The following is a 24,532-nucleotide window of genomic DNA, read 5'->3' as shown; positions in this document are numbered from 1 at the left end:
GTGGAGAAGTGCGTAGAAGTCATCATTCTGTTATTCCTGGTCATAAAGGGGGGCTGTGATTCAGGCCTGTAAGCTTGAAGCCACTTATCTTGGCTCATCCCTTCCTCTCACTCCTTCTTCCAGGTTGATCCTCCTAACAAGCCTTTTTGCTTGATTTGTAGCAAAAGACGTCCCAGGATCAAGTCTTCCTGGGGAGATGCATTGATGTAGGGCCAGTTCCTCTCTGGACACTGTGGTAAATAAAACTGGCCTGATACTTGTCCTAGTAGGTCTCCCTTTCTAGTTGGGGAAAGGCCAAACATAAACGAGGAAATGCACAAACACAGTAAGTTCAAGAGAAAAATGAAACAAATGAGGCTGATGCACACTTCTGAGTGTATTTTGTTTATACATTTGCTAGAGAAGCCCTCTCGAGGCGTGACATTTGAGCTGAGATCCAAATGACTAGACCGATATGAAGATCAAGGGAATGAAGGCTTCCAGTGGAGAAATCAACTGGAAGGGGGGGGGAAAGGTATGGGGAGTGGGGAGCTTAGTACAAAATGTAGGTGGAGTTACACAGAGGAGAGTTGGTGGCAACAGGACAGGAGAGTTAATCAAGGATGTCACCTCGTAGGGCCTTGCAGGCTGTGGTCCAAATTCAGCAATCAAATGAGCAGCAACATGAACAAAGGGAAGTTAGATGGGCCTGTGCTTCTGAGGGGCCATTCAGCAAACGTAATTGACGCCTCCTGTGTGTCAGTTACCCCATCGGGAGGTGGAGATGCAGAGGGAACTTAGAAGTGAACTTGATTTTTATGAGCCTGGTAACTGAGGATGCAGACGCATGAGAAAGTATAATACAGCGTGGGGAGGCCAATATAGAGGCTTAGGGGAGTCCTGAGCGAGTCCGAGGAGAGGAAGCAAATAACTGTGGCTTAGGAGTCCATCGGGGAAGTCTTCACTGAGAATGAAGCACTTTAATTGGCAGAGAAAACAGTAGGGGGAAACATTCCCGCAGACAGAGCCGCAGGTGCAAGGGCCCTGGGGTGAGCCTGAGTGGTCCCCTGTTCTGGCCGGAATTCAGCTGGCCTTCCAGTGAGCCTTGCTGGCAAAGGACTTTTGAGTGCCATGCCCCAACGTTAGCATTTTATTAGAAAGCGCTCTCTCTCTGATTTGCTGGAATGAGAACAGAGAGGTGGTTAGATTCAAAGGATGGGATTTGCAACCGAGAAGATAAAAGTTCTGCAAACGGGGAGGGGGAGAGCTTTTTCCAAGGCAGGACCCCTAGAGAGGAACCTCTAGACCCCCAAACTTCAGTGCAGAAGCGCCTTTAGGGGAACTCCCCCATGTCTCCCCCGTTGGCTTCACAGCCACCTCTGTGGGCACCGTCTTTCTTCCCCTGGTCCCCGCAGCCAACCCCCGCCTACTTTCTCAGGAAGCTTAGGTCTCCCTGGGAGCGGGTCTGCCCTCGGGGGAGGCCTCTCTGCGCTGTGCTCTGCAGCTCGACTGACTTTCGGGGCGGACCCAACAAGGGGCTCGGCGCCCCCAGCGTGCACATCTACGAGCCCAGGCAGGAGGGAGCGCCTCAGCGGAGGAGGCAAGGAAGAGTGGGGAGCGACAGGCGGGCCAGAATCGCAGTCCCGGGCGCCCTGTTCAGCCGCGGAGAAGCTGCTGCCTCCAACAGGTTCGTAGAACGCGCGCGTGCTCGCTCTCTGTTGCTGAGCCGCCACCTCCTCCGCTGGAGCCGGCTCGCCAGAGAAACCCTAGCCATAGGCCCCGCGCTGCAAAGCTCCCCGAAGGCGGCTTTCCCCGGCCCTTCCTGGCTCGCCCAGTAGCGCTCAGCCGCCGGCGGTTCTTGGGTGACCAGGGGAGAGCTCCTGCGGCTGCTCCTCGCTTCAGCACCACCGCGGGGACAGCTCCCGCGCGCAGCCGGCTTCTCTCCCGGAGCGGCACCGCGCAAGCGGACAGCGGCGCCCGGCGGTGTTCGCTCTCGGATCGGTCCCGGATCCGTACCGGGCCGCCGAGGACAGCCCCTCGGCCACCCAGGGCTCCGCTCCTCGTGTCATCCCCGCGGTGGGGGCCAGCTCCGGCTGCGCGCCTCCTGGCGAGTTGGGAACAAAGCCCAAGGTCTGGGGCTTTCCGCGCTCCCCGGGGGCTGGAGACTTCGATCTGGGGATGTCGGCTTCCCGCAGAGCAGTGGCAGAGGCGGACCAGGGGACCGGGGAGGGAGGAAGGGGGGGCGGCCAGCGAGAATCGCGCGTCTCTGGCTCGGGTCTGCAGCTCGCCAAGGCCTACTGTGGGCCGTGCAATGGCGGGTCCCAACTGGGAGTCGGAAGGAGGGTGGAGGGAAGACGAGCCCAGAGGGTCGCGGATCCTGTCGGGCGGCATGGGCCTAGGCTGAGCTCCGGGCTAGGAGAGAGGAGCGGGCCGCCCCTTCTCCCCTCCAGACCCGGATCCCCACCCCACCCCCCACCCGAGCGCAAGTCCACCGACTTTGCAGAGCCAGCCCAGATCACTGCGGCTGGCAGCTGCAATCCTGACCCTGGCTGTCCCCAGAATATCCCTAGAAAGTGTGAGGCTGAGTTTCCGTGGGGGGAAGAGGCCAAGAAAGCGCCAGGAAGCCGACTCCCGGGCAGCTACAGGCTCCCTGTCCCCACCCCGACCCGCCCGGCCCAGAGTTCCGCCCCCACCTCCGGAGAAATCCCAGTCGCCTGGAAGGAGGAGGGGGCGAGCCGGGCAGCAGGTGGTGAAGGTGGCTTGGCTCTGGAAGGTGATACTGAGCAAGACAAGAGACTGAGAAGCTGGGAGGTTCCCAAGCAGGAAGCCAGCTCGCAACCGGAAACCTAGTGCAAAGAGGCAGGTTTTCTCTGGAGCCCAAGCTGGGAGGGCCCTCGGGTCACGTGATCCTCTGGCTCTCTGAGCACCTCTCTGGGAGAAGGGGCTTAGGAGCAGAGGTGATTTGCCCAAGGTCAGCCAGCAATTTAGTACCTGACTTGGGCCTCAAACCCAAGCTCCCAAATTGCTGGGCCTGTTGTGTAATCAGCAGAGAGAGGGGGGTCTTGAGATCGCAGATAGGGTGGTGAGAAGACAAAGCTTCTTCTGTGTGGGAGGGAGAAGGGCAGGCTGGCTTCCCATCTGAGTCCAAATCCCAACTCTGCGATTTGCCAACATGTGACCTTGGGCCAGTGACCTTCTGAGACAGGTTCTCCCGTTGTAGGATAATGATGCTGTTAATAATACCCACTTGTGGCGAGGACTTAATGAGAAAGCTATGTAATGAGCTTCGGGCGGTGTGTGGCACATAGTAAGTGTTCAGAAAAATGGTAACTAGGGATTCTGCTATCCTTGCTTCTGGCAGCAGGTGCTGATGACCTCCCACCCTCCCACCCTCCCAATCCCCCACCCTCACCCCCATCCCCAAGCACTGGGCTCCCAGAGGAGCATCCTCAGGTCACAGCAGCAGAGAAAGCCAACAAACTGTTGCAATATGTTGTGATAGGTGTTCAAATAGAAGTGTGCAAACAGGCTATAAGGTGTTGTCTGGTGGTGTAAGTGGTTTGAACTGGCTAACCCCTCCGTGGGGGAAAGACTTGGTGATTTGCTCCCATGAAGGTTACAACCTACAAATCCCAGAGGCAGTTCTGTTCTGACATACAGGGCCGCTGTGAGTTGGAATCTACAACGATACAGCCTGCAGGATCTCAGAGGCAGGGATGATTAACTACGGTGACTGATGAAGAGAAGGCCCACAAACAGATGGGACTGTGTGTACTGTGTGTACAGGCTGAGTGGTGTGATGTCACCATGCCAGAGGCTTCTCAGAATGGGCCTGTGAAATGAGAGTAGAGGGAAAGGCTAGAGTTAGTCTCCAAAGGGCCTTTTGTTAGCAGGAATTTAAAATATATGTTTAAATAATAGAAAAGACGAGTATAAATCCCCATGCACCAGTCAGTTTCAACTGCTGGCCAGATATGTTTCATTGATTCTCTCTCTGTCTCTCTCTGTCTCTCTCTCTCTCTCTCTCTCACACACACACACACACACACACACACACACTGAATTATTCTGAAGCAGATCCAGGGCTTCATATTATCATTTCATAAAGGAGGATTTAAGCATCAATAACCACTTGCAAATTGCTTTGGAAGCCTCTCACTCAAACCCAGACCTTCACTCCTAGATCACGTCTGTACCTTCCTTCCCTTGCAGGACGTTTGGAGAGGTGAATCATACGATGGCCATGAGCCGAGTAGATTAGAAGAAACTATTCCCAGAGAAAAAAATAGAGAGGTCCATACAACCTCAACATGACTTACCAAACCAGAATCGTTGCTCTCCGTTACCTACACTGTGCCATGGGCCAGGGACTATCTGCAAGGCTGGTCAAAAATCAAACCGGGTTCTGCTCAAGAAGACATGAGAGCTTCCCTTTTAAAGAACTCATGAGCTCATACATTCAGAAGACTTGACATTATGGAAATAATGGATCTGGAAACATTAGGCCCCAAAGGCACATTTGACAGAGAAGGAAGACAAAGCTCAAAGAAGGGGAGGAATGTGCCCAATGTTCAAAAGTACTGAGATCAGAGCCCAGGTCTTTGAACTTATCATTGAGTGTTCTTCTCCATCCACTCGTGTCTTGAACTTGTGTTTCACAGCCCATAGATTAGGGATGCCAGCTCCTTCCCCAGCTCAAAGAGCCTAAAAGGAAGAGGATGATGTACAACCAGAGATGTCCCTTCTGGTCCCCAGAATGGATGGCAGTGTGTGCTGCTTCTCTTTGAGATTGCTTGGAAAAGTTACCTTTCATATCCTTTGGAAGTTAATTGATGTCGGTAGTTACTGTGCCTACCTCCTGGCTGGCCCTTTGGTTATCATTAGCAAAGGGCTCTGCAGCCAGACACTCGGGTCTCGTCTGTGGACTTTGGCCCGCCCTGTCTGCTCTCACCAGATGCGTCAGAAGCCTCCTTCTCCCCAATTGCTCAGAATTTGGCTGCACCTCCTCTTGGGCTATAGTCCACAGCTCCTTTGAGGTATTAAAGGAGCAGTGTTTGGCCTGGGCCCTGACAGGACTCAGAGAGCCCTTGTGCCTTTCCAGAGCATAAAGTCTCTCCAGTTACTGATGAACTGTGATGGCTGGTACAGATGGGATGTTCCCCAGATGGGCACTTTGCAAGTCAGCATCTTCTCTTTTCATGGATGTCTCTGCCTGCACAACGGCGAGGGCTGACTTCTCAAGTCACCCCGCGTCTTAGGTGGATAATGAGGATGTATGTACAGAGCCCCGAGCATCCCTGGTGAAGGGAAGTCAGCAGAGGCTTGTCAGTCGAATTGCCTTCTTTCTGGGAGCATTGTTACAAGTAAGACACAGGAAAGCAACAAAGAGAGTGGACTTCAGCTGCTTGTGAAATTATCCAATCATTGGCACAAGTTAAGACCTGTTTCCAAGAAAAAACAACACCCAAATCCAAACAAACCAGTTTCCATCAAGTCACTACCAACTTAGCTACTGTCATTGAATTGATTCCAACCCTTACTGACCCTGTCTGGGGTTTCTAAAGCTGCGCATCTTTACAAGAGCAGACCGATTCTTCTTGCTCCCTTGTAGCAGCTGATGAGTTTGAGCCACTGACCTTGACGTTAACAATGCAATACTTACCTGAAACCACCGCCAGGGTGCCAGTCCTAATGCATAGTGACAGAGCCTAACTGCCCCCAGAGGATTTCTTTATGGAAGCAGACTCCCACAGTATTTTCCTGCAGGGAGGCCAGTGGGTTCAAACTGCCCACCTTTGGGTTAGCAGCAGAATGCATGACCATGTACCACCAAGGCTCTCTACAGACCTATTTAGATTTATTCTATTACCTAGACCTGTTGTGGTTAGTTTTTGTCATCTCGGCTCTGACTCGTGGTGACGGCATGGACCACAGAATGCCACCATGTCTGGTCTTAGACATCTGCACTGCGGTAACCATGGTACTGCCTGCCAACCTTGTGGGTGGCTAAACGTTTCACTTGGCTAATTGGCAGCAGTTGGTGCCAGACTTTTCTTCCTAGTCTTGCTCAAACTGCAAGTACCATAGAAACCTGTCCATCCCAGACGACCGACTGCTGTGTAAAATCCTGACAGCACAGCTCCCAGCCTCCCAGCAACACACAAACTACCGCAGTGCAGCTAAGCGCAGGCAGGTAGTAGTGTGCGGAACCTACCTCATGTGTGGAGCAGGGCTGAGGACTGTCCAGTCGGAGGGCTGTATAAGGCACGTGAAGTCATCCATACGAGCTAGTGTAGTCATCCATACGAGCTAACATCACACGCCTCACCCAAGAGAAGCAATTCCAGCCATCACATTGGGGGTAGTTAATTAAATGTTTGACTAAATATAGCAGGCTAATTTTTAAGTTGATCATTTTGTGTGGCCTCCGAATGAGGTTATAAATATCCAAATGGCCCTTGGCAGAAAAAAAAGGAAAAAGTTCCTAACCACCTGATGTAGTCTCAAAAGGGGCCTTGCCTTAGTAAGGGTCTGCTCCACCTCCAGCACAGGCTCCTCCAAGGGGCTGGGCCAGTGGTTCTCAACCTGTGGGTCTCGACCCCTTTGGGGGTCGAACTACCCTTTCACAGCGGTCACCTAAGACTATCAGAAAAAACATATTTCCGATGTGTTTTCTGATGGTCTTAGGAACCGAGACACTGCTCCTCTATCCATCTCCGGGTGGGTCCGCCCACATGCAGATGCGCTCACATATGAGTACCCAGCGTGAAGACTGTTACCCCTGCTCACCATGCTTCGAGACAAAATTTCTTTATTTGTCATTCGAAATAAATACCTAACAATATAGAATTACATATTGTTTTTGTGATTGATCACTATGCTTTCATTATGTTCAATTTGTGACAATGAAAATACATCCTGCGTATCAGATATTTACATGACGACTCATGACAGTAGCAAAATGACAGTTATGAAGTAGCAACAAAAATAATGTTCTGGTTGGGGGTCACCACCACATGAGGAACTGGATTAAGGGTTGCGGCTTGAGGAAGGTGGAGAACCAGGTTGTGTCAGGAGCTGTCCCAGGTGCTGAGGAGAGAGCAGAAGACTCCCAGACCGCTGCTCTCCTGGGGCTTACAGACTCGAACGGGACCGAGGAGCGAATAACCAGCACAGAGCAAATAGGGAAGGTGTCAGCACACGAATAGGACCGGGAAGAGCTGTCAGCACTGATGGCAGGGTGTGCGGGCCTGGATACCAAGGAGCCAGTGGATGTGGATGTGGAGCCAAGCTTTCCAGGCACAGCCCTGCAGTGAGTCCAGACTGTTTGGAGAGGCCCAGGAGAGCAGTGTGGCTGGGGCAGGAGGGGCAGGGGGTGGGAGGCAGGGATGAGGCCCTGCAGGGCCGTGAAGTGGTTCCATTCTAAGTCCAGTGAAAAGATGATCGCAGGGTGATTTCAAGCAAGGGAGTGACAAAAAGTGGCTTTGGTTTTGTTGAATGCCTCTGGCTGCCGAGTCTGGAGATGCTAGGCTTGGCACGGAGGATCCAGAGGCAGGAGGCAGTACCTGACCATTGAGTAGCTGGGTGGATAGTGCTTCCCTCAGTGTGTCCCAGTGTCCTCAAATTTACAACTGAGACAATGAGAATGACCTCATACTTATCTCCAGGAGGTCATGTGAGGATGAAATAAGTCACCATACATTTTGTGAAGGGTTTAGACTGTGCCTGCAACGTCACTCACTGTCATCGAGCTGATTCCGACTCATGGTGACCCTGCAGGACAGGGTAGAACTGCACCTGTGGGTTTCTGAGACTGCGATGCTTTGTGGGAGTAGAAAGTCCCGTCTTTCTCCCACAGAGCAGCTGGTGGTTTTGAACCACTGACCTCACAGTTTTCAGCCCACCAAGTAACCACTACGCCACCAGAGCTGCTGTGCCTGGAATGTAGAAAGGGTCATATGAGTATGGGTCCTATTAAAACGGGGCAGAGGAGGGAGGGAGAGTGGAGATGACATGCTGATCAATGTCAACCAGAGCCCAACTCCAATGGCCATGGAACACCATCTGCCCACCTTGCTCTGTACACTACGAGGGGCCACCAGAGGGGTGGTGTTGCTGCTGCCAGGTGTGGTCAAGGCAGTCCTGCATCATAGTGACCCTGCGTGTAACACATCCGCCCCTGCCCGCGCCTACACCAGGCTCATCGTCATCGCCGTTTGAAACCCAGGTTGAGCCCCTGTGTCAACCCATTTCCCTGAGGCTCTTCCTCTTTTTCAAAGTCCCTCCATCTACCAAACCCTGATGACCTTCTCCAGGGCCTGGCCTTCCCAATAACCCACCCAACACTCTTGAGACAAAGCAGGGGTGGGAGGGTGGGGATAAGAGTTGAAAACTGAGATTAAACCTTAAAGCGCAGAGAGAGAAAGGGACTCACCCCAATCCACATAACCCATGAAGGCCAGGACTCTGCAGCCACTTCCGTCTGTCAGGGGAGCCTGGACGGCTGAACCGGTTTCAGCGGAGCTTCCAGACAAAGACAGACCAGGTAGTCATGGTGACCTGGTTCCAAACACCGGCCCGAAACCCCTGTGAATAACTACAGTCCGATCCACAATCGGTTGTGGGGAAGGCACGGGATGCCCTGGGTCCACCACCGCTGGACTTGCAGCGCAAGTCACATGGCATCCCTGGGGACCAGAGGATGTCTAGGAGCTGGAGCGACCACTGAGGGGTCCAGTGGGGCAGGGTGCTCAGAACCAGAGTCCCTGAGGAGGTCGGTTAGGCCTCTATTTTGGACAGTGGAGAAACGACTGCCAGGAAAATAAACCAAACTTCGAGAGGTGTTGGCTTGGGGGCCTCAAGCCCTCCCTACCCCTAACTTGCCCTAGGACAGAAGATGCCACCACCCACACTCCCCAGACCTCCCATGTCCGCCTGCACCCCCACCCCTACACACACACACACACACACACACACACACACACACACACACAGCGAGAGTTGCAACAAGCCCTGCTGCCCTAGGGCTCAGAAGCTAATCTTGAGAAAATGCCTGGAAGAAGAAAACCGTTCCCCAGGCGTTCTGTCTGGTAATTGCCAACTCAGGGAAAATGTATCTCCGCATTTGCAAGAGGCGGGCCTTGATGGGCCACAAAACCTAGCCATTAGAATTCCTGTCTCTCACCCGTCGTTGTGACAGCCAGGCAAGCCAGTAGGGTCTTGCAGTTCACGCAGCAGATGGCAAGAGACCCAAAGGAGCTCAGATCAGCTCTCCTGTAGCCCAAGGCTGCCTTGGAGCAGAGCAGGGGGCCAGGCATGACTCCAATGGGGTGAGAATCCAGCCCCACACTCCTGCCACTCCCACCTATTCTCCAAGCTTCGGTGTGGTCGTCTGTGGAATGGGGGAGATACTGCCAACACTCTGTGTTATCGTCAGACCTGACAGACACATGGCGGGTGCTCAATGAACATACGTTCAAGTCTGGGGTTAGGCGCACCATCCCTTTTCCCAAGAGAGGAGCGGAAAGTCCAAGGAAGTGTTGCATCGGTTCCTCGGTACTCCCTGAGCACCTGTGATGGACGAGGCACTGGGGCGGAAGGTGAGACAAGGAAGAATAAGCGTGTGTCCTAGTGGAGGAGACAGAAAATAAGCCAATGAGCAAAGAAAATCTTTTCCGCAAGGCCCACATGTTGCTTTTGGTGGTGGTGTTGGCTGTTGTGCAGGCGACCACCAACTCCTGGCTACCCTGGGCACCACAGGGTGACCTGCTGCCCCGTCCTGCACCTTCCATCCCCGCGGGCAGCTGTGCACTAGACTTTGTGATCCGAGGCATTTCACTTGCTGATTTTCAGAAGCAGATCACCGGGCCTTTCTTCCTAGTTCCTCTTCGTCTGGAAGCTCTGCCCAAACCTGTACAGCATCACAGCAACCGACATACAAGCCTCCACTGACAGACAGACAGACGGAGGCTGTGTATAAAGTGCGCTGGCTGGGGATGAGCCCGGTCTCCCACGTGAAAGGTGGGACTTCTACCACAGAAGCACCGCTGCCTCCTGGAAGTGCCGGAAAGGGGATAAAAGGAACACATGTGAGAGGAAGAGGGGGCCTGTTTCCATCAGGTGATGAAGGAGGGCGGAAGGAGGAGGCATTTAAGCTAGGTTCTGAAGGGGTGAGAGGAAGCTGGTGCTGGGACAGCCTTCTAGGCAGAAGAAACAGAGTGCAGAGGTCCTGGGGTAGGAAAATGCTGGGTGGGGGTGACAGAAGGGTCTCTATGAGGGGAGCAGCTGCAGGACACGAAGACTGGGTGGCCGACGGGGGCCAGATTGGGCAGGGCCTCAAAGGCCATGCGAGGGAAGTTTGTGAAACGCTTGCTGTTGTTAGCAGCTGGCAAAGTCCGCTGAAAAGTGTTCAGTGTCTCAGCAACACACAAAGCTGCCCTGGGAAATGGTGACTGAACAAGGTACAGTGGTCAGCCATCAAAGCCGGAGGGTGGGGAAGCCCAAATCAGGCATCTTGAGCTCAGGCAGCCAAAGGGCAGGACAGGGATGGCTCGGCAAGAAGTCCATCCACAGGCTGTGCAGTGGCCCCACAATGCCTTGGGGCAGCATCCTACTGCCTTGAGGTTGGGGGGGAAGGGGCCAGGCCTAGTACTGGCCTGGGCAGGTAAGGAGGTGCAACATTTAAAAGGATGATCAAAACTTCAGTAAATCAAGAGAAATCATGTTATATGTGTTGTTGATTATAAAACAGAATTGATGCAGAAAAAAAAATCTATAGCAACTAAAACACCCAAGTCTTCAAGAAAGGTTGGGTCCATCAGAGGCAGGATCAAGGGGAGGCGTGCAAGTGAGCACTGACTCCTAACCCAGAGACTGTCCCCAAATGCAGAAACGTACCCCCAGCCACGGTCTGCTCTCTCTGGAGCCAGCTTCCCGGAAGCCAGTCTGCTCATGGACGCGCTGCAGGGCAGAAACAGTCCCTACAAAGGGAAGGGCCTGTTGCAGCCCTGCCAGTCCCTGCTGTTGACACAGGACCCAGAGCAGGAGACAGCCCCTAAGCAACACAAGGTGTCACTGGCCTAGGTTCAAACCCACCTCCCCGAGAGGTGTGGCTTCGTAAATTACATGGACTCTGGAGGTCAGCTTCCCTGCCTGTAAGCCCCGGCCTTGTAAATCTAGGCCATAGAGTTTATTAAGGAACCTTGGGGATACAGCATTTGGCGGGCAGGGGGGTGGGGTGGGGGGAGGAGGCTTGACTGCTAGCCCAAAGTTAGCAGTTCAAACCCACCAGCTGTTCTGAGGAAGACAGATGTGGCAGTCTGTGTCCATCAAGGTTACAACCTGGAAACCCTAAGGTGTGGTTCTCCCCTGTGCTACAGGTGCCCTTTGAGCCCGCAGCCGCTCCCCAGCACAAGAGCAGCAGCAGCACCATGCTCCTCATGGTGTGTGTGCTGCTGCCCAACCCAATAGGGGCAGACTCACCTGGGAGCTTTTTAGGAACCATAGGGTCTCAGGCTGTACCACAGGGAGCCCTGGTGGGGCTGTGGCTCAGGCATTGGGCTGCTAAACATGGGGGTGCTGCCTGCCACTCTGAAGGAGGAAGATGAGACGGGCTGTCTGCTCCCGTCAACACTGGTGGTCTCAGAAGCCCTAGACAGGTCACTGGAAGTCAGATTGGACTCAGTGGTAGTGGGTTGGGTTTGGCTTCTGGAAGGCTGCCCCCACCCATGGACCTACAAGCCAGAATCAGTATTTTTTTAAACTACTATTATCAATATCCTTTATTGAATGGACATTACTTATATTTGATTAAGATGTTTCCTAATTGGTTTTGGTTAAATAGAAGTTGTGCTACTTTTGCTTTTTTAAAATGGCACAGTAAGTTGGATACTTAAAAACAAAGTGACGCTACTTTCAAGTATTCTAACTGTATAATTAGAATATTCTAAGCAAGCAAACAAAACAGTCATTTTTTTTTAAAACATTTTATTAGGGGCTCATACAACTGTTATCGCAATCCATACACACATCAATTGTGTAAAGCGCATTTGTACATCAGTCTCAAAACATTTTCTCTCCACTTAAACCCCCGACATTAGGTCCTCATTTTTCCCCTCCCTCCCTACTACCCCCTCCCTCTTGAGCCCTTGATAGTCTATAAATTGGTATTTTGTCATATCTTGCCCTGTCAGACGTCTCCCTTCACCCACTTTTCTGTTGTCCGGCCCCCAGGGAGGAGGTCACACACAGTTCCTTGTAATCGGTTCCCTCTTTCCTACCCACTCTCCCTCCACTCTCCCTGTTTCGCCACTCACACCACTGGTCCTGTAGGGCTCATCTGCCCTGGATTCCCTGTATTTTCAGTTCCTATCTGTACCAGTGTACATCCTCTGGTCTAGAGATGAGCCAGTCAGGGTGCGATGTAAAACGATGAGAAATACAACGTTCCTCTAGTTCCTAAATGTTTCCTCCCCGCTCCCACTACCATGACTCGAATTCGACCTTGCAAGTCTGGCTAGACCAAAACAGTCATCTTGAAGTCAATGCCGACCTATGACACCCCGTGTGGTTCCGGGCAGAGCAATGAGCCGTGGTTTCACTGGCTTTGATCCTTTGGAATAGGTCACTAAGCCTTTCTTCTGGGTAGGTTTGAATCACCGTTCTTTTGGTTTATAGCTGCAGCTATGGTCTGTGCCATCCAGGGAGTCCTTGTATATTCTAAACCCTTCAAAATCACATTCACTTTGAAATTACAAGATTATATTGTGTTTTACTGCTGGCCATGAGTGGGTGCTTTGCCCCTTCATGTTGCTACGTGCTCTTCAGCACTGCCTTAGACTTGGTTAGTAAGTTGACATCAACGCCACAAATACATCTCATTTGGGAAAACAACAAAAACATTTATTTTAACAACACTCCCCCTCCCCCTGACCCAGCAGGGACATGGCAGCTAGGTTCCAGTTGGAGAAGTCGGCCAATCCTCGGCGCTTAGCAGATGCCCCGTCAGGGCTGGTGCCGCCCTGGCATCCCAAAAGCTCGGGCTCTGGCCTCAGGCCTGAGGAGGAAGCCAGGCTGGAAAGGAGAGATCCTGAGATGACCATCTCACTCCTGCTTGAAAGCCAGGGAACCTGGCCAACTTCTTCCTTTGCTTAAGGCCTCTCTTTCTCACCTGTGAAATGGGATGACTTTTAAGCAGCAAGGACCTGAAATGGTTGTTGTGAAGATAAAAGGAGAGCGCAAGAGCAGACCCACTCAGCCAGATGTGTGTTCCGTAGAACAGGTCCAGTAGAGGGGCACTGCCGGGCTGTGGCTTATTATTGTTGCTGGTTCGAGGGACGGTGCTGAGCAGAGCCCATGTGATCAATAAAGAGACACTAGCAGCGTTTAGGCAGCTCTGTGCTCTTTAGAAAGGCCCTCAGTTCAGTCTGCTTCAGCTGTCAGTCACAGCCTTCCCTTCAGAGGAGGGGGCGGGCCTGAGCTATATATCCATTTTCCAGGTGAACAGTCCAGGCTCAGAGACGTGGAAAGACTGGTCCAAGGGAACCAGGACTGAACTGGCTGGAGTCTGACCCTGAAACTGATGTCAGCAGCAGAGCGTGCCACCCTTAGCCAGGGCAAAGACCAAGGATGGACCAAGGCAATGGTAGACGATCGAGAGGGTATCCAGCCTCCTTATTACACAGAAGGGGAAATCGAGGCCTGTGGAGAAGGAAGGGCCCCTCAGACAGTGTCAGGCCAAAGTCCTTCCTGCAGTCTGTAGCCACGGCCCTCATCTCACTGGCTGGCTTCCTATCTGATGGGTCCAGGGAAGCAGGCTGCAGCTGGGCTCTGTAGGCAGGGCTGGTGGTCAGGAGGTGACCTCCCCTTGGCCCAATCAGAGGAAGAGAGTACGGATGCTGGCGTTGCTAAGGTGAGGGCTGTGAGGTTGCTAAGACACAGTTTGGGAGTACTCAAATGTCAGAGGAGGCCTTTGTTGGGCTGCAGTGAGGACAAGGGCCAGGACTGGCCACCGGAATTTGGGCAAGGGGTGCTAAAGGAGGGCCCGCAATTCCACAGGGTGATTCAGCATTCAGTCAACCAAAGAGCTAGTGCCATGTCACCCTCCCAGGTGTCATGCAAGGCAGAAAGCCAAGCAATTGCTTTTCCTCTGACCCCACATCTCATCGATCACCGAGTCCTGCTACCTGTACCTCCTCTCCTGGGTCCCCCTGAGCCACTGCTTTGACACTTCTCTGTTTACCACCCGAGAGTGCTCTGGTGGCATTGTGGTGACGAGCAGGGCTGCTAACTGCAAAGTCAGCAGTTCAAAACTACCAGCTGCTGCATAAAACAAAGACAGGGCTTTCTACTCTCATCAAGTATTACAGTCTTGGAAACTTACAGGGCCAGTGCTACCCTGCCCTACAAGGTCACTATGAGTCAGCATCAGCTCTATGGCAATGAGTCTGGGTTGGTGATTAACCTACTGGCTGGGAAGAGGCCCCTAGCTCCCCACCTTTGCTCTCCCAGCCTGGTCCCGAAAGGATCTCACTAGAACACAAATCTTCACCTTGGGGAGAAGACCAATCTCTTCCAACCCACAGCCTCATCTTTTGCCCTGAGGCTCCAGGGTGAACAAAGCCCTGTAGAGATCCCTGGGCAGAGCATGCCTCTCATCTCCATGCTGCTTCCGATGCTGCTCCTTCTACCTGGAAATCCCTTTCTGCGGCGCCATCCCCTTGTCTTCCCTGGAACCTCAGCCAGCAGAGCGGGGGTCGCCTTGTGTTTGAATCATGTGCTTGCCCGTGTGTGTTCCCCTCAGGCGGTCAGCTCTGTAAAGCTCACTCTTGGAATAAGACAAGAGGTCAGATTCCGCCTGTGGCTCCAATATTTGCGATACTGGGCAAGCTTTGATGCCATTATCAGTGTGCTAGAGATGCGAATGTGAACCTGGCCAGGAGAGATCATGGTTGTGAATGGCGAAGCACATCAGCGATACACTGAAAATCATAACCGTTACCCTACTGGCTCTGTCGCTACCATCTGCATCCAAAGTGAGCACTCAGTAGCACTATGTGCTGAGCGGACTCCCTCATCCGGCACGGTGAGCCCCACCCAAATATGAGTCAGAGTAATTCTGACCATCCCTTCTCTACCCCAGGCCCCCCTACTCCTAAGTCACCCAGCCATGTTCTTGGCTCATCTGTCACCCCTTCCTTCCACGCGTGTGTGATAAGTAAGCATCTATTGCTCTTTAGAAGTGAAAGTGGTGAGACTCCGTTCTCCTCATGCACATTGTTCAAGAAAGGTACTTTAACTCAGGAGAGACCAAATGCTAGCCAAGGGCACCCTGTTTGGTAACATAGAGGACTGGCCGGCGAAAGCAAGGGAATCCCTCAATGAGGTGGACTGACTGACTAGCCGCAACAGGGGACTCAAACATGCCCATCCTGAAGATGGTACAGGGCTGGGTGATGTTTGGTCCTGTTGTCCTCTAAGTCACCCTGGGTCAGAACCAATTCTAGCAGTAGCAGCAGCAGCAAGTGTGGCAGGGCGGGCTAGCTGTTTGAAACGCAGGCATTACACAAAGGCACGCCTTCTAAAGGCCAGCCTCACCGACCCAGCACATGGTGGCCTTGCCTGACAAGAGGAAGGCCATTTGGTCTGAGAGGCCCATTCCCTGGGCAGCCAGCAGGCCTCCAGCCACATGCGTCCCCTCTCTGCAGTCTCTCGTCTTGCCCTCCCTCCCTCAGTGTGTCCTGTTTCCAACCCAGTTGCTAGTTTTCAGTGTGGAACAGCATCCGTTCCTTGAGAGCAGGAGTTCGAGAGCCATTTGCGTTACTAGAGGACCAGTAAGAACCGGGTCTGGCACTGACATTCACCCACCCACTCGTTCATCCACCAATTCATTCAACAGCTATTTCTGAAGTCCATCGGAAAGGCAGGTCCCGCCCTGGTGAAGTTCCTACCCCGGGGCTGGGCTCAGGGAGGTGTAGTTGGGAGATGATAAAGGCCATGGAGAAATTAAAGACACACGGCCTGTGTCATTCAGGGTGGCCCAGAAGGCTAGCAGATGCTCGAGGGGACTTGGAGTCCAGCTGGCTCTGTAGAAATCCCTGCCATGTCCCCACACTATCTCTGGGACCTGCAGCAAACTTCTCTCTCAGCTGAACCTCAGCCCAGACACTGCAAACCAGCCAATCATCTCTGCTTGCTGGCGCCACCACAGGCAGGCAGGACTGCGGTTGCTGGGGGAGAAGGGCATGGAGGCAGCAGGGGAGCCGTTGGCAGGTTAGACCTGCACCCTTGTAGACGCTGAGAGAATCCCTGGCTGCTGCCAAGAGGGGGCTGGGGTGTAAGCAGCGAGGGCTGGAGCTCAGATTCCAGCTCCACATTCCCTTTGTGTGGTCTTGAGTGAATCGTGTCTCCCTACACCTGTGTTCTCCTCCATGAAACTCAGGGAATCTCTGTCTCGCGAAGCCTGTGTGTGTGGCTGTGTGGCTGGTCAGCTTATACAGCAGCGCTTCAGCCACCAAATGCCTCCTCGGATCTACTTCATACCACACTGCAAGACTCCGGCAACAAAACCACACAAGGCCCAGCCCTTACCTTATGAGGGACATGGGCTGGAGCCTGAGAGAAAACTCAAAAACCTCACTGCTACCGAGTCCATTACTACTCCTAGTGATCCTATAGGTACGGCCGCCCCCTGTGGGGTTCTGAGACAGGCACCTTTTTATGGGAGGAGAAAGTCTCATCTTTCGCCCAAGAAGCAGTTGGTGGTTTTGAACTGCAGACCTTGCCATGAGCAACCCGGAATGGAACCACTGTGCTACCAAGGCTCCTTTAAGAGAAAACAGAGGAAAGTAACTAGAGTTTGAAGAGCCACATTATACAGTCATGACCTCAAAAGCTGGAGCCTGTGGGAGGCAGGAAGCTGAAAGTGAAGGGGAAACCAAACATTTCCCATGGAACCAAGTGGGAGACAAGTGGTCAGACCGGCGGAAGGCAGAAGACTTGGGAGACCCAGAAGAACAAGGCCACGCTGGGCGACAGCAGTCGTGACCTCAGGGAGTGCCCGTGTGGTGCTTACGGCTGAGGTTAAGTTTCTATTGGAAACCCCATTTTACCTCTGAGTAAACGGATGCTTAGAGACACCCAATGGGTTTCCTGAAAGACAGAGTGCAAGCTCAGAGAGGACTGACAAGAGACGCTGCCCCTCAACTCCTATCAGAAGTACATTTAGAGCCAGAAACCAGCAAGTAAGTATGTCAGAAGCAGTGTGGTCAGTGGTATGACGCAAGTGTCGTTGGTGGAAAACTGCACTCCAGGGAGACGGGGGAGACACGACTTGGGTGTCATGCTGAGCCCTGACTCCCTTTAGCCCAGCCCCTTGCTGGAACCAAGAAAAGCCAAGGACCCTTCAAGAGAGATCTTTAAAAAAAAAGCACAACTGACTGCAATCAAGCCAATGCCCCACTCCTAGGGACACTATGAGACAGAGTGGAAGGGCTGCCATGGGTTTTCAAGACTGTAACTCTTTACAGGAGGGAGGAGAAAGCCCCGCCTTTCTCCTATGAGCAGCTGGTGGTTTTGAACTGCTGACCTTGCAGTGAGCAGCCAATGCATAAGAGCATCGGGTTAAGCCATGCCCTCCCTGAGGCCTGGGGCTTGAGCCTATTTGGGAAGTGAGCTGCCCGCCACGTTCTCCTCCCACCTCGGGTCCTCTCGGACATGCCCTGTGCTCTGCTCATCGACTGAAGGCACCTACAGCCCAGCCCAGCCAGGGGACAAAAGGTAGGACTACTACTCAGAGTCACACCAATGGGCAGTGTTCAGGCACCCCCAACCCAACCCCGGCACCCACAGCAACAACCCCACCCCCAAGGAGCACTAAGTTGCAATAAGATGGGCGAGATGAGACGACATTTACAACGGGGAAGCACTTGTGCTTTCTCTTCTTCACGGGTGGATCTTCATGAACTCCAAGTTTATAACGGGTGAACTGAAATTCACAGGGTGGAAAGGAATTCCGGGAAGGGAAAGGACTTGCCCTAAGACCCATGGCTTGGCCTAGATTCCAATCTATGTTTTCTCATCTGCATCTCCCAGTGGGCTCCTGGTACATGTGTGATGAATGAATGAAAGAATGAATGGACGCGTGTGTGCCTGAATGAGTTGCACACCAGCAGTGATGGGGCAGGGCTGGAACCTCGCTCCAGTCACTACCGGGACCTGTGCTCTCTCTGCTGAACCAAAGTATCTTGTGGTCATGAGCTCCAGCCCCTCCCTCACGCCACAATCTGAAGCTTCTTGTCTGTGGTGTCCAGTGGCTCCCGCTGGATCCGACAGAGGATGGAGGGCAGGAAGGTCAGCCTCAGTTCCTCTTCCAGGGGCCTGGCCAAGCTCAGATCATACCAGCGTCCCTTCAGCCACATTGCCTCGTCCCCACCACCCACTGCCAGTCATCCAGTGTGCAGAGTTGTAAACTTGTTTCTTTAAATAAGCAGCCTTGAGTTTCCTACCAAAGAGTTGTTTAAGAGAAGGAGCGTCTCCAGGTCACCCCGTATTTAGCATGCAGTGAGCCACATATTTGCACAGAGGGATTGTGTGTGGATATAGAGATCGCTATAGATATTGTTGCTCATCCAGATGGGAGCTATTTGCGATGTTGAGTCACTCGCGGCGAAGGCTGCTGAGGGATTCCAGGCTGGGCTCTGAGCCCCAGCCTTCCAGCCCCCCGGCTCTCTGCCTCATCTCCATTGTTCACACAGGAGAGCGAGAAGGAGCGCTGCCCTGCCGCAGGACAGGAACAAAGAGGGATACGCTGGCTCTGAGAGATGAGGAGAGTCGGTTTCAAGTCTTCGTCCTCCACCACGAACACCAGTCATCTAGTCCACTGACGGCCTCGTGTGCAAGAGGGAATGGAGAGCCAGAGAGGGCCGGGGGTTGGCCAGCATCACACAGCAGGCCAGTGGAGGAGCTTGTTAGTTGTCTGGGATGATGGCCACACCCCCAGCCACCTTCCTGAGTTTTCTGACCAGCACCTTGGGGTCTCGGCTCCCAGGGAAGCTCTCTGGAGATACCATTGCAATCTCTTCCTTGGGCCCCCCAGGTCAGGGATGGGGTCCTCCATTGCTTGGCATGCCTTTGCTTGTCACGGACTCACAGGTGCCAGTCAGGCGGTGCCTGTGTGCAGGGTGTTATGTAAGACCAAAGTCAGCATCAACTCCTGGAGAACCGCAGCCCTCCATGGGGAAAAGCCCCGTTTATCTCCTTTCACTCTGTCTCATCTCTGAGCTGGTTCTATCCCTGCAAAAATAGACTCCCTCCCACTCACCACCCACGTCTGCCCAATTCTACAATGAATCAATTTTATTAATAGGCTTGGGGATGGAAACTTGACAAAGGCTTTTTGTGACAGTCACCCTTTACCTCCCTATAGAATTCACTGCTCAAAGAATTCTAATCAACTGGTCAGGTGGGACTTTGCCTTCCATACAGCATTCATTAGTCCACTCTTGGCCTCCGTATAGAACGTGCTTGTTTAAGCATTCGGTGACCTCTACCTTTTATCACAGATTCTACTCAATTGTTATAGGAGATAATGGGATATAATGGAAAGTGCAGACTTTGGAATTAGGACTGAGTTTAAGTTCCAGCTGCTTACTGACTGCATTCACACTAAAGACTGTGACAATTAAATGAGACAGTGTCTCCGAGGTAGGTGTTCCCTGCAGGTTTAAGAATGAATGAATGGTCCAGGGTCCATGTGAAACAGATCCTAACAGGTGAGGGACTCTGTAATCAGAAGTCTTAAGGTCATGCCTGAGGGGTGACTGTGGCCTGAGAAATCTTCAGAAGCAACCCAGGGTAGGGTGGCTGGTCGGACTATCTACCAACCGAACAGAAAGGAGGCTCTTTGTTGAGCTCTTTGTATAAGGACTTCCTCCAGCTCAAAGGAAAATCTGAGTCTGGAATCCAGGTACAAAACAGAAACCTCCCAAGCACTCTTGGATGCATCTTTTCCCCAGTGAGAGTCTGGCTCTGAAAAGTGTGAAATAGGCAGGGCGGTGCACCGTCTAGGATGAGTTGCTGCACTGACTGACTTGACTTCGGTTGTTTTGCATATTCTAACGGGCTCAGTCACAGGGCATGGCAAAGAAGAAGCTTCTTAGAATTCGGGATTGATAACAACCTGGCCTCACGGCATGGGGGAGACCTCAAGGGTAATAGGTTGGAGATAGTTCTGAGCCTTCAAAAGCGGCATCTCCTCATGGACCAGGGCCATAGCCAGGACTGAGGGGAAAGGGCTGAATCAGGGTATACACCACAAAGCTGAAGATCCCTTGGGAACTCACCCAAAATTATTCCATACTTTCCACGGGGTAGCTAGGGTAGGGCATGGTTAGGACCATCTCTGAGGTGCACCCTGCCTCAATTTCAAGATGAATAGATGTTAATGTGGCACAGGGTCAGCAGAATCGAACCCTGCCCTCTCGTCCAGCTGCCCTTTCCGGTGGCCTTCATATTCGTGGAGCCTATGAGTGGTTTTCTGTGCCTCATCTGGCATCATCTTGGACTTTCTCCCGAGGTAAGAGTCCCTGGCTGCACCCGCCTCCCCCACCTCATCACTGTGCCTCCTCTGAACACACTCTTCTCTTCTCAAAAGGGAAGGATCCTTTGGGGTTGCCCATCTCCTAGGGAGGACATCTCTAGGTTCAGAAGGTCCAATTGACTGGCTAAAGCCAGGAGCCTATCAGTCTCACGGCCAAGTAGATACTGATGGTCATACATTGGTCTTCTGCTTCTAATCCCAGAGTTAGATCAGACCATGATTGTTGAAGGCAATAGTAGCCCAGGAACCACAGGGAGGACTAAGGAGTCAGACAAGACCCCCAGCATCATGATGCAGAAGGCAGCCAGCTGGCCCACCTCAGGGCAGGGTACCGTCCATCACAAGATGCAGCCAACCACCAGTGGGAGAGCAGAACTGAAGAAAGGCCCTCTATCCCATGAGCAGGGACTGTTCAAGCCTTCTCATTCTTGGCTATGTCTGTCTCTGACTCCCACATTAGCCTGGGAGCCTATTATAGGCAAGAACGATGCTCTAGTCATTTCAGTCTCCTATACCCTGTAAAACACAGCGTGCAGGTGAGATAGCAATGTTCACTAAAGGAAAGATATGGCCAAAGTAAGGCTTATAAGGTCAGTGAAGATTTCCAGCTTACAAAGCCTAGCCAGAAAGGGCGGCATAGACCCCAAAGCTACCCTTCAGGTGTTTGGCTTACAGGGAAACTCAGAGTCAAGGACAGTGTGGTACAGGGTGCTCCTCAGACTCCCCAGCTTCTCAGAATGGGTCTCAGAGCGCATTGCCTGTGGGACAGGTTTGGGGAGGGAAGACTCAAAAGAAGAAACTCTAGATTCCCTACCTTCATTTCCACTTTAAACAAAACAACCTATTTTTTATTTCATAATCTGGATTTCTGCACAAGTTTTCATTTCTAAATGCTTCTTTGAATTAGAAAAAAAAGAGCATTAAAAAAACCCACTAGTGTTTTGAAAGAGCCTAAGTATGTGAGGACTCCCCGGGTAATACAAATGAGTAACATGGGCTGCTAACAGAAAGGTTAGAATTTAAGTTCATCTAGAGGTGACTCAGAAGAAAAGCTCAGCAGTATATTTCCAAAAAGAGAGTCATTAAAAACTCCAGTTTGCCTCTGACACCCGTGGGGTGGCCATGAGTCAGAAATGACTTGGCGGCAACTGGCTAGGCGATCGAAGGTTGGCTTCTATTGGATTCAAAGCTCAGCTCAACCCTTTCCACCTGGAGAGATGAGCACATCACCCTCCTGGCCCCCACCTTCTTCTATGGAAAAACCAGAGCCTGCGATAGCTTTCCCACAGGCCGGAGCAAGCGTCAACGAAGATGCTCCAACATTTCCTGAAGGTTAGCATGTGTGCCAGCGGACTACGTGTTGGGCTGCTGACCGAAAGCAGCCCAGGCAGCAGGGCAGTCCCAAACCACCAGCTTCTCTGAGAAAGAAAGATAGAACTTTCAATGCCCGTGACAAGTGACACGCTTGGAAACTCACCGGGGAAGTTCCACCCTGTCCTTTTGGGTCACTGTGAGTCATGAGTCAGCATCAGCTCAATGGCAGTGAGTTTTTATTTAACCAAACGGTCATAGTTCAAAACCACCGGCCGCGCCACAGGAGAACGATGAGGTTGTCTGTTCCCACAGAGATTGACAGTCTCGGAGACCCTACGCAGGGCTCCTATGAGTCAGAACCAATGCACTGGCAGTGAGTTAGACAAGATGATGCAGAGTGGTATTTGGATGAATATTTATTATCGAAAGCTCACAATCAGCTCATGCTAGGGAAAAAACATAGCCAGACATCCAACCCTGCGATCTATGGAAACACTATTAACATTTCCTTTTCAAACAAAGGTGTGAATGTTTTAAAGAAAACCCCATTTGAAGAGGAGTAGTAAGTACATAAATAGCATCGGTAGAGTAGAAATCGTGAAGGTGGTGCATGGGTGACTGGAAGTTAGCAAAGACTGAGATCATCTCTGTAAAGCACCCCTCGCGGTGAAGGGCTCACCCAAGCAGGTGCTTGCATCCTTCTCCCTATTGTAGCTCTGAGGTGGTGGGACCACCAGCCAAGCTCGTCCTCTTGGGCAAAGCAGGTGTCCACATCTTGTGAGGAGACTGGAGCAGGGTCTGTGGTGTGCACAACGGGGCAAGGCCAAGAGGCACCTGGTCTCCTGGGCCCCACAAGCAGGCAGACAGAGGTCTCTTACTTTTTTCCAGAGTGGACACCCACTCTCAATAGTCCCCAGGTCATTTTATTTTATTTTATTTGGAGGAAGTGGTATTTTTCTAGAGAGCTAAATATGTTTTAAGTAGTTTTATGGGGTGGGACATAATCAACATCATACAATTCAATAGTTCAATCATATCAAGAAGTTATACAATCACCACCACAATCAATTTTAGGACATTTTCTTCTTTCTCGTACTCCTTGCTATTAACTCCCCATTTCCCTCCAACCTCCCCTGCTGTACCCCCAAGAAACCATTCATCCAGTTTCTGTCTATAGATTCACCCATCCTTGGTTTCATATGCCAAAAACATACCGAAACAAAGAAACAAAAAGGCTAGGAACAATAACAAAATAAAACGGAGGGAAACCTCAATCAAAAAGAAAGTGGAAAATAGTATTTTTTAAATAAGTTAAAAGGGAGATCCAATGATACGGTGTTAAATTTTCACCTAACTTCATCTGCCGTAATCCACTTTCCAAGGCCCTCTGCCTGATAGCGCGGCTATTCACATCCCTGGTCTAGATTCAGAGGGGATTCACGGGAGGCTTAATCCGTGTCTATTTCCCCGGCACTTTTTAAAAAACGGATACACATTTTCAATGGCCCCAAGCCATCTTAAGAGGAATCAAACACACAATACGTAGCGCCAAGAGGGCACTCCTTCCTTTCCCATTGGCCCCCCAAGGTTGGTCCCCATCTCACCCTTGCTGCCAACCTTCCGCTCTCAATGATGGGGCTCAGTGTTCAGCTAGGAGAACGCAGGCCCGCCGTACTGCCAACACGCTCCCTCGAAACAAGGACAGCAAGACTTCCTCGCGCTCCCTCTAGACATGTCATCAAGAGGGCCGGTCGCTGGAGAAGGGCATCCTGCTCGGTCAAGCGGAGGGTCAGCAGAAAAGAGGAAGGCCCTTGATAAGAGGGGTGGACCCAGGGCCTGCAGCAATGGACTTCAGCGCAGCAAGGCCCAGGAGTCGGTGTTCCGTTCTACTCTGGGAATAGAAACGGGCGCAGACGCATCTGATAACACCCCCTCCCTACGACTTCTCAAAGCCTGTAGCTGACCTCCTTTCCCCCCACTTTGTATTGTGAACGAGGAGAAGGTTTGCAGAACGGATCATCATTCTACCTTCAACAACTCCTCAAACCTACCAATGCCTTGCCCTATTTCTTTTGGGCCCTTCCTCTCTTGTTCAGTAGCGCCTTCCCTTTCACCCACGTTAACACCTGTCTCCCTTGCCCACTCTCCCCTGGGAACCATCAGAGTCGGTCTCTTTTAGGGTGACGTCCTGTTCTTGACTCTTTGTAATAGTGGCCACGTGCAATATTTGTCCTTTGGTGCTTGGCTAAGTTCACTCGACTGACCTTGCTTCTTTCGAATGGCGCACAGCTCTCACTAGGTCCCCGTATCTAGCTGGAACTGAATGAGAGCGTCTTTAGTTCAGTACAGCGTCCCTGAGTGGTGTGCCTGCTCAGCTGCTCACTGGAAAAGTTGAATGTTTGAGTTCACCCAGAGTTGTCTTAAAAAAAAAAAGCCTGGCAAATCTTCCTTGGGAAACTCACCCATCGACCACCCTGGGGAGCCCCGTTCTACACTCACACTTGTGATACCGCCAAGAGCCGCAGTCCTCCCCACTGGATGCCAACCAGGGGGCGGGCTTCCACTGCAGCTATTGTTGCCAATGCCTTCTTCCATCTCTAGAACCTGGTGCCGAGTTCCCGCTAATGAGAATGGCCTCGTGCG

The 24,532-nt window shown here is 52.1% G+C and overlaps 1 protein-coding gene across 1 annotated transcript in view; it reads left to right on the top strand.

Annotated features, from left to right (window-relative positions):
• The first annotated feature begins 1,448 nt into the window (after positions 1-1,448).
• CPLX2 (complexin 2) overlaps positions 1,449-24,532 on the top strand; it is a 99,515-nt gene continuing 76,431 nt past the window's right edge. Inside the window, exon 1 of the mRNA XM_004696803.2 lies at positions 1,449-1,666. The gene's annotated coding sequence lies outside the window, so the exon portion shown is untranslated. The remainder of the gene's footprint in view (positions 1,667-24,532) is intronic.

This window comes from Echinops telfairi, unplaced genomic scaffold (assembly GCF_000313985.2).
Source record: "Echinops telfairi isolate 266 unplaced genomic scaffold, ASM31398v2 ScPeMD7_7469;HRSCAF=8507_0, whole genome shotgun sequence".
NCBI lineage: Eukaryota > Metazoa > Chordata > Mammalia > Afrosoricida > Tenrecidae > Echinops > Echinops telfairi.
The sequence above is the reverse complement of the archived record's forward strand: the minus strand, read 5'-3'. Positions and strand labels throughout refer to the sequence as shown.